The sequence below is a fragment of the Alligator sinensis genome, unplaced genomic scaffold (genome assembly GCF_000455745.1).
Source record: "Alligator sinensis unplaced genomic scaffold, ASM45574v1 scaffold913_1, whole genome shotgun sequence".
NCBI lineage: Eukaryota > Metazoa > Chordata > Crocodylia > Alligatoridae > Alligator > Alligator sinensis.
In genome coordinates this window covers 795,172-805,908 of record NW_005842501.1, presented here as the reverse complement: position 1 = coordinate 805,908, position 10,737 = coordinate 795,172, and the positions used below count along the sequence as shown (strand labels likewise).

Sequence of the window (10,737 nt, the reverse complement as noted above, 5' to 3'; positions counted from 1 at the left end):
GGGGGGTGGGGGGGGGTGGCGCGGTACGTGGATGGAGGGATGTGGGGGGCCACTGAATCACCCCACCCTGACCACTCAAAGTGCAGGGCTCCAGGCTGCTGATTGCTCAAGAGGCTCCTTTTTTTCAGCACTGGGCAGAGCAGTCGGCCCCTCCCCTCTTCCTCCCTTCCTGGAGTGCAGCTGAAGTACCAGCCCCTGCCCCTGGCCTTGGGTGGATAGCAGGCCATCTCCCATTCTGTCAGAACATAAATATGCCTCATTCACACCTCCCTTACCTATCTCTCAGGGCCATATCTGATGCTGGGAAAAGCTGAGCCTCTTCCAAGATGCCCAGAGCATAGTTTCATAGTCGGCAGGGTCAGAAGGGACCTGAGCAGATCATCAAGTCTGACCCCCTGCCACGGCAGGAAAGAGTACGGGGGTCAAACAACCCCAGCGAGGTGTTCATCCAGCCTCCTCTTAAAGACCCCCAGGGTAGGAGCCAGCACCACTTTGCTTGGAAGCTGGTTCCAGATCCTAGCCGCCCTGACAGTGAAGTAGCGCCTCCTGATGTCTAGCCTGAACCTACCCTCTGCCAGCTTGTGACCGTTATTTCTAGTCACTCCTGGTAGTGCTCGGGGGAACAGGGACTCCCCCAATGCCTGCTGGTCCCCTCTGACTAGTTTGTAAATGGCCACTAGATCTCCCCTCAGCCTTCTCTTGTGGAGGCTGAACAGGTTCAGGTCCCTTAGCCTCTCCTCGTAGGGCCTGCCCTGCTGCCCCCTGATCATGCGGGTGGCCCACTGTGTAAATGTATGTGAACTATTAGAAAAGATAAGAAAGATACCCGTGTTGTGGGTTGACAACATTTTGACTAAAAGAAATATTGGAAAATATCTTTGACTAAAGCCAACCAACTAGAGGGCCCTTTCTGTTGATGCTGATGTGCTGGTTAAGGGCAAAGTTTAATGTACAACTCTAACATAGTCCTAACAAGTTGTTTACATTTATAACAAATAATCTGACTAATAGTAGTATTTGACAATGACTTCAGTTTAAACTGGATTAGGCCACAAAAGCTCAATGAATTGCTCATGCTCAAAACTGAAGTACTGGTTTACTAACAATCACAGTTGAGAAATAGAAAACATGAATTAGTGATGAAACATTAAATTAAAAAATAGCAAATTATTATTGGTGCCATAGAACCAAAACACTTTTTTCCATTACTGCAGAGGGATGTAACTGCAAATACATCCGGGTCAGGGTTTTTTTAATTATATATCTGTTTCTTTTCCATTGTTTTGTCTTTCTCTAAACTATAATCTTAAACAAATCTGTTCTGTTTGCTTGTACATACATTGATTGTCACTGTTATCCTTAGGTTTCAAAGTTCTTTTCACAGATCAGGTATTAACACAATATCGTTTACTTTTCAAATTTGGATTTACTTCCCAAATCTTTAGCTGTTGCAAATGAGTAAAGCCCCACTGATGTCAATGAAAACATACTAATTTATACCAGCTGAGTAACTGTCCCATTGTTTCTCAAAAGCAATGCTTTATGCACTGTGGATCTTAAAAGCTATGGAGCCCATGCTCCCAAAATGCACCACCACATTCCCCTGGATCTCTTTTGAGCATTTCATTATAAATGTATTGTGATGATTTCCATGAGAAGGAATACAATTAAAAATAGTCATCCAGGCAGCAAAAAACGAGCTCCTGAAGCCCTGCTGAAACTTAAATAAAATTCATGGAGGCAGGAAGGAACACAGGGTATATGCTGCTCCTTACCTACCTCAGAGGATCACGAGGATCCAATTAGTTAATGTCAGGAAAACACTTTGAAGATAAAAAGCAATTTGTGTGGTGCTTAAAGAAGTAGAGAGGTTTTATTACTCAGCAGTCAAATTCTTGGTGTAGGCAGGAAACATGAACCACATCTAATGGAAACTTTCAGCCTCCAGCACTGCTGAGAAGAATGAGGGAAGATACTGTTGCACTCTAAAGTATAGGAAGAACTTTTGGCATCTGCAGTGATCTCCTCTATAAAAAAGGAAAGCCATTTTGCATTGTATGTAATGTATAGTAGTTATATTATTTATTAACTCCTTTCTTAGCAGGCCACCACCTGAAAAGACATTTAGAACTTCATCATATTCAATGGTGGACCTGGGATCCTTGAAAAGTTCAAGCCAGGATGGACAAAGCTCCATCTTCACTCATACACAAGTACTTGGGCACTCCACGAAGAAGAGGCCTGGCACGTTTTATTTTTCCTCGCCATGAGCTCAGTTCAAGCAGTTCTTCCCACATTGTGTGGGGGCTAGAACCGCTTTGGTCAGGACAAACCTTGGAATATATGAAAAGTTACAAGCACAGTGAATCCTGTATCAATTCCACTGGGGACCAAAACATACAGCTGTCCCTGTGGCCTTCTCTTCTTTCATGTGAAAAATTCAAGCAATATTTCAAGACGTCAGTGTGCATGTAATAAGGTAACATGTCATTTAGGTTACATGCCACTTATCTACTGTATTATATCCAGAACATGATAAACCAAAATCTGTACGTATGACTATGAAACAAGACATACTGTGATTGTTAAATGCATTTCCATTAATATTAAACATTTCTACGGCTCCTTCTATAAAGCTCTAAGTTGCACAAATCACGAGATTTGCAGGGTTTAATAAGCCCACATGTCTATTTAAATCAGGTTGAAAAGAAATGCCAGTCATGGAAGTAGAACAAGCACTGCTGCTGCTTCCCTTAAGGTCCAGAGATCCTCTCCAGTCACATTAACTCTTTCTTATACAGGGAGAAAGGAAGGCAAGGGAAGAGAACAAACCAGGGGCAAAGGGACTCTGCACCTAGCTAAGGTGCAGAGGAGCCACAACCAACATTGCTTAGACCTGCTAACCATTTTGAGGTAGGACAGGAGAAAGGAAACAGAATAGCATAGTTGCCATTTTTAATCTAGAACAAAGGTTGCTAATGTTTTGAAGTGGGGGAGACATTTTAATGGAGCTTAGATGTGAGCCAGGGTCACTTCTAACACCTTCCACATCACCACTGTCATAGCCTCTGCTTCAACCACAGCCATAGCCATGGCCACAGTCACAACTAATCTCCTCTCCCCACCCCTGCAGGACTGCTGCCACTCCTTCCACAAAGTCCATCACCAAAATATTGCTGAAGCCCCCCACTACAAAGATGCTGTAGAAACTCCCTTGCTCCATGGAGCCAATAAAAATGGGTTCACAGGCTAAAACTGGCTGGCAAGCCACAGGTGGCTGACCTCTGATTTACAATGCATAGAAACTTGGACTTTGGCCCACTGAACACATCAGTATGAATCTGACAAACACACGCAAGAAGCAAATGATTACTCATATACAAATGTGGACAATTGTTACAGCTTATTTTTATTGTCCACTCTTCCTTATCTCCTAAAGGCATTAAGCAGGGAGCAGAAATCTGTAATAAAAAACTTCCTATCTAACAATGGCTGAAGATGGCAAATTTCAGTCTACGGAAACTGGAGGAACAATACTGCATGTATCCATATTCAAAATTCTACCAGATTTCATAGGAAAATCTAGGTTTGTGGACAGAAAAACCATCGGCAATTTTTTATCAAATATGCCTAAAAATGTTGGGTATCATAAAGTGGTATCTATTCCTTGGTACATTTTGCTCAGTAACTGTGTATGGTTTTGCTAGGTTTATAGACTTGACATTGCAAAGCACTGTCTTCTAGGCCAGGTACAGAAGTTACATTTATTGGGTGGTAAGTGCGCAGAAAGTACTCTACAGCTGTAACCAAACAGTCAGGCCACATAAAGCTCTGTAAAAGTAGTGGATCCTGCTCTAAGATAACCCTGGATGGATGTGTTATCAGACTTGAGTGTCATAGGTTACAACGCCGTAACATCTGTACCAGATCCCATCATGACTCACGTTAGGTCGCATTCTGCCAGCAACCCATGGGACTTTGTGGCTCACCCCTCCTCCCAGGGTGGTATCCTACCCTTGGTCTGGTCAGACCAAGCACCGGGCCAGCATCACTCCTGGGCTGTCACTGAGAAAAGTCAAAGAAGCTCCAAGGGGGGTTTCCACCCCTCCCCTTGTTCCCTCTGGTCAACTATGAGCCACTGTCTCATATTATTGCTCCATGTGTGGATTCCATCTACCCTGTCTGGGCACTTTAAAGACTGCAGCTTTTAAGTAAGGGCTGTCCTGTCTGCTGGACACCACATTCATACAGGGGGCTGTCCAAATGTTCATCTTGTACTGTGTTGTTTTGAAGTGTCCATATCCAGATCTCAGTCTGCTCAGCTTGACCCATGCTTCTCTGTCAAGGTTGTGCCCAGTGGGGGATTCATTTGGTGTTGGTATAAAATGCTGTGGGAATAGATTTCAAACTGGATTACTCTGAATAGTCATTTCATTTCCATTCACCCGACCCCTTATCTAAATTTAACGCAACACACAAGGCCACAGTACCCAGCCTGCTGGGCTCTCCACAGGTCCAGAAACCTGGGAGCAGGGAAGCAGGTAGGATCTGTTTTCTTACGTCACTTGGTCTAATTCCCTAGAGCGAGGGAGTACAACTGTGTGTAAATTGTGCAGCCTGTTATAAGTCTCTGTGCACTATTCAGTACAGCATCAAGCTTTTTAGTGTGATAACTTGTAGACAATACAAGTTATTGTCTTGTATTGTCTACAAGTTACAATATTCTGTAGATTTATCTAAATCTCCCCTGAGCTTTGGGGAAGACCATATCTGGGTATAGACCACTGCTTGATCCCATCTGTGCTTCAAGTGTTTACAATGAACAGGGTGAGCCACAAAGCAGATCACATTCTCTAAGCTCAAAAATAGCCCAGTGAGCTGTTTTATGACTCTTTTCGTTGGGTTCAAAAGTTCTTAAAAAATCTCTCTCAGTTAACTTTAGCCAAAAACATCGACCTCAGGAGAATGTGATTCCATCAATTTACAGCATCAGATACCCTAAGGCATCAAATTCACCTGGTTCTTCATAAATGGCAAATATTCAGAATTATGTGCCTCTTTTAAGAAATTTCAAACCTGACACATTACTGTTTGTTTAAGGGTGTGAACCTCCAAAATAGTTTTCTGTTTTTATTGTTACAATAACACTGAGTTCTATTTGCCGCTATGCTCATTTAATAGTGTGTTGAGTAAAGACAAATAAAGATAAAGGACACTCCCAAGTGGCTTGTAAAAACACTGCTCAAACTTGCTATATGGGTAGACAGCATGCTCCAATCAGGAAAGTATACTGCTCTCCTGATGCTCAGTTCACAAGGACTCTGGCACAAGGACACACTCCAAAGAACTTCAGTGCCTCAAAGCAACACTGGCTTCACTAACATAAGCTGGGGCAATTTTTCCATTTGTATTTCCCTTTTAATTTAAACTATAACGTATATTTACTTAACATATTTATCATGTAATATATTCTAAAGGGGAGAATCATCCTTTTCATAGCAACAAATATATATTAGAGGGCCTTGAAGAAGTGTCTTCAAAACCATTCATTTGGGGGAAAGCTCTGTAAAATGGTTCTGAGAACTTGTGTCTCAGCACTTGCTCTAAACCACCACATTGTTGGTAGTTGCAACCACAATGAATGAACACTCCTCCTCATTTCTGTTTCTGGAGTTCCACATTACTGTTAATGCAGTTTAAAGGTGGCCCATAAGGGAAAATAGACTCATGACTTCCCCCATCCACATCTGGATACCATTCTTGCAGATAATGCTGTAAAGGTGACTGACATCCACCCAGCACAAAAACAGCATGATCTGTGCACAGAGTGAACCCCTGGTGCACACGGAGAGAGAACCTAAAGAAACAATTAGATGGTTAATGTTATCCTACCACATCCTTCACACTAACTCCAATTCTTTATGCTCTGCTCCTTGTATAGCCATTTTTTCCTGTGTAAACAGGCTATATAACACTGACCGTCTACCTTGTTCATGTTTCGCAACCATTCTGCAAAAGCAGAAATAAACACACTAGGTGCAAGGCAGTAGAGAATGGTATCGTTATTATTATTGTTGTGGATTTGTGTAACATTCTGCCTACTCTGAGGTGGGAAATGAGAAGGATCTTTTTGGTTTCACCCAAAGGTAGATTTACTCTAAACTTCCAACTTGAAATCAGATTGTAAAAATTATTGAGTGCCTGTACTCATTACATCCCAGTGTGAGACAGCTAACATGTAAGGCCCAATCATAATCATAGTCTTTCTGATGAGCAGGAGCATGAATGCCAGAACAGTTTCCAACAAATTCATTTATAACTTCTCTGGACGAGACACTGAAAATTATACACTGGAGGATGCTGGCGATATGCGGCTTTGCGTAACACAGAATGTCTCTGATTAGGCTCTTCTGACACTGCTGCAAATACTTTTTATAAATAGAAGTCTAACAGAAAATGCTGGTCTTGTAAGATAAAGGTTTGTACAAATGTATAAATATAAATCTAAGACTCTGACATGCTTATTACACAAATATTTTTTGCTTAGACAAGATAATGAAAATTTTAAAAAGCCATTTTCTCTGATATATAAATTTAATCTCACCTATTCCCTCAATGCTCAGCCTAGGTAACATGAATCAAGTTTGGATAAGGGAAAAAAAAGTGGTAGGTAAGACCAGCAAAAAAATTCAGAGGAGATTATCAGTTTGGAACTATGATGAGTTCTGCTAGAACAGACAGATCATTTAAAAAAAAAAAATCAACTCAAATTTTGGATTATGAATTGGCAAGTGAATGATGCAGCATTGTAAAAGAAATTCAACAGTAAACTTAAAGGTCATTTATTGGAAAAATCTTATGGTAACATTTGGTTTTACATATACAGACAGGCTACATACTTAGACACTGTTGCCTCAATTTACAAACAATTTAGATGTTTGATCATGTCCCAGGCAAATGATTGGGACACTTATCTAACCAATTAATGTATATCACTTCCTAAAATTTTCCCAAGGTCTTGTGTTCTTGTTTTGTATCCTACTTAAACAATATCATGCTTTGTGAAGAGTTCTGTGTTGCCATCGGAGCAGCTGATGTTTCCCTGATGTGACTACTACTTTTGTTTTTCTTTTTGCTGGCAAAACGTATTCCAAAAAATAACAATTTTTCAAACTTTTAATAAATAAGGAATTTCAGTTTGGTTAAAATCCAGATACCGGGAAAAATGGCAAAATGGTCAATGTGCTAAGCAAAAAATACATTTTGTTGTTTAACATCTCTGGAAATAGAACTATTGAAAGAGACATAGCTGAATACAGAAGCATAATTCAGGGCTTTTGAAGTCATGTTCGGGGCTTTTGTATAATTTTTGCCACTGTCCTTTTCATTATTCTTTCTATATAATCTTTTTTTTGGTTGACTATGCACCGCAGTTGTTTGTATCAATGTCATGTTAGTACTAAAACTCTGAAGACACTGCCACAAGGAAATCCCTGTAGATAGTCTTGTTCTTCATTTGCTTGTTTTTTTTCTGAGAATGGCAGCCTGCATACATCAGCAGAGACCATTTTCAGAGGTGAAAAATTCTAACCTTTCACTGCTCCAATCTATCCAATGCACTTCAGCAAAAATCATTTTCTTTTCCAGTCATTCCAACCATAACACACCACTCCTTGAATCTACTCATCGCTCCTGGCCTCTTTCCAAATCAAGTTCAAATTCTGTGACCTCATCCTCCCTAAATCTCTGCACAACTCCACCCTTGACTTCACCTCAGTTAGTTTCCCCAGCATCCCCATCTTGTGCTCTATGAGCTGCATAATTCTCCATTTGAACTGCCCCCTTTACCTTTTTCTCTCCTTGTATGCCTCTTCCTGCTGTTCCCTATAGTTGTTTTCTTCTTCCTTTTGTGCCCAGTTATTTCTTCCACACATACAGTTTTTCACTTTTAGGTCACTAAAACAAACTAAATCCAGACTGGCAAAAGGGTGTTGATAACTATACTGCATGGCCCAAAGGAAATATGCTGGTCATTTCAGTCCACAACAGATAACTATGTGATCCACCAAAAATCCTACCACAACACAATTCGTCAGGATTTCACTAGGCAAAGAAAGACAATGGTTAGGGACAGAAGTTACACATAAACCAGTTTAAGTGATCAGAAACTGGTTTAAACCTGTAACTTAACAGAAGTTCAGTGCACGTAAACCAGCTTCAAAATGGCTGAGACTGGTTTAAGATAAACCTGGTTTAATGAAGTATCAGACTTAACTGATCTGCGTCAAACTGGTTTATGAAACTTCTGTCCCAGACCCCTTCCTGGTTCAAGTTAAATCACAGTCTCCCAGCATGCTTTCCAGCCCTGGGGTGGGCTGCTCTGTCTACTCCAGCAGGGAAGGGTTGGAGTGGGGGAGGAGGGAGAAGCAGGGACTGCCTCCCCCACCCCCTCCCAAGGCAAACCCTGGCTGGGGGCTAGGGCCAGGGAGGGGGTTTAAATCCCCCTTTCCCCAAGTACAGAGCCACTCTGCTAAGCTTACTGAAAGTTACTGATAGATGCAACTGGGGACTACAAATCCCAGAGGCACCTGAAAGCAGGAAAAGGAAGTGATGAGCAACCCTGCAGAGTCCTGCTTCTGTGATGCTGGACTGCAAATCCCAGAGACCTTGGGGGCAACAGAAAGAGGAAGTGCCAGAGAGATGTCCTCTAGCAACTCCCCCCACCCAAGCCCAACCACCCCTGGGCTTCTGGCCTGAGCCACTGCAGGCATGTGCCTGCATTTTCTAAATCAAAGGTAAATGTGTGTCCAGTTGTTTCTCAGTTTTTGCAGCTTACACTGACCTGCAAAGACTGAATAAATTTAGCCTCAGGCTTTTTGGCTGTCTGTACTTGGCCAATATGTGTGACAATGGATAATACAATACTTATAAACAAATTAGGATTGTGAGTCTTCAAACTCTACGAAAGCATGAAACAAGGCAATAAGCAAAGTAAATAATGTGCTGAGTAATATAGAATATAGAGACGATGTTAAGAATAAAATTTCAGCTACAGAGCTGTATAGACTTGACTAAAATAATCAGACAGTGCCTAAGTAGTCTTAAATCTGCCAAGTTATTTGTGTCTTAATAGGTAAGATTTAAATTCCATTAGGAACATAGAATTGCAATATAAAAGTGATAAATACATTTGAAGTATTATCCTTGAGTTCAATTATGGAGCCTTTGGTCATGCAAAATTTCTACACAGCCTTACTATTCTTGTAATTTTTGTTACAGTAAAGTACAAAGGAATACAGTAGGTAGCAAAAAGGGAGAAGGAATTGAAAAATTCAAAGGAAACGTGAAGAAGCAACAGCAAAGAATTCTAATCAAATATTCTCTTCATGTGGAGATGGCAGTTTAAGAATATGTTTAAACTAAGTAGGTCAAGGGAGGTGTAAGAAAGAAAGGTTTCTAAACTATAGTTTAAAAATGACTAACAATAGAGAAAAAACAGGTTCCTATTAAGTTTTTTTTCTTACATTTTATCCTGCTAAATTTGGATAACTATTTATATTGACAGTAAAATCCCTGACTAGGAAATAGTTGGCAGGAGTGCCTTGTCATGCATGATTTGGGGAGCCTTTTTTTTGTAAAGTTATGAATTCAAACTGAGATTGTGACTCTGTGTAGCTATGTCAGACTACAGACTACACTTTGAGTGTGTATCTTGTTTCCCTTCCCTGCTGCTTTTATCTCTATCCTCTGTCATGAACTGAAACTCACAAAAGGTAAACGGAGTAAATTACTGCATCCAGCACCAGGTTAATTATGGAGAACCATGAACTTGATGGTCACCCCTCATAAGTAACACTCTTGGACCAAGAGGCAGCTGCCACCCAAGGAAACATCATGAATCCAAGACGAAACTCCAGAGATAAGAGACTAAGCAACAAATGACCTAGAAGACTCTCCTTGCCTTACAAGGCTGACAAAGGGTATGGAAAGTCTGAAATGAAAGAGTTCTTCATCGATCATTTAAGAGGTAGAGGAAAAAAAAAAAACCTAAAGCAGAACCCCAGTTTCAGGAATGAGAGGGGACACTGAAATGCCTTCTTAAAGACTGGAGAAAGAGAAGAGAAGCCAGAAGAAAGTGGAAGAAATATTTTAGGGCTAGGGAGAAAAATTACACATAAACCCATTATAAGTGATTGGAAACCAGTCTAATCCTGTAACAGAACAGAAGTTCAGTGCACCACCCAGTGTAAGATAGGCCTGGATGGATGTAGTATTTAATCAGTTTAGGTTAGACCAGTCTATTGAGTTTATGTCCCAGATCCCATAGCTAATCACCTTAGTTTTCTGTGCTCTGGCATCTCAGGATGCCTTGTGGACTCCTGGTAACCCTTCCTTGAAAGGCAGTGGGCTAGTCTGTGCCCCAGCTGAGTTGGGCTGGCCCCACCCCTGGACTGTCACAGAGATGAAGCAGCAAAGCCTCTGCTCCCCAGCCTGCGTCCTGCATGCAGGGCAGTGGAGCGTGAGAGGAGGCAGGGGAAACTCTTCCCTGCCTGCTCTCTAGGAGAGAGCACAGGCAAGCACAGGTAATCAGGGAGCAGGGGGGAAGTGAGCAGGGATGTGGGGTGCTGGGAAGGGTCAGGAGAGGGGCAGTGGACCTGATCTGGGCCAGCAGGGGAAGGGGGAAGACCCTGGCTTGGCACCAGGATGATGGCTCCATCTCTCTTCTCCCCTCCCCCT

At 41.7% G+C, this 10,737-nt stretch overlaps 1 protein-coding gene across 4 annotated transcripts in view; it reads right to left on the bottom strand.

Annotated features, from left to right (window-relative positions):
• The window catches only part of THSD4 (thrombospondin type 1 domain containing 4), a 675,583-nt gene that overhangs the window by 123,679 nt on the left and 541,167 nt on the right, over nucleotides 1–10,737 (bottom strand). The gene's annotated exons all lie outside the window — the stretch shown is intronic.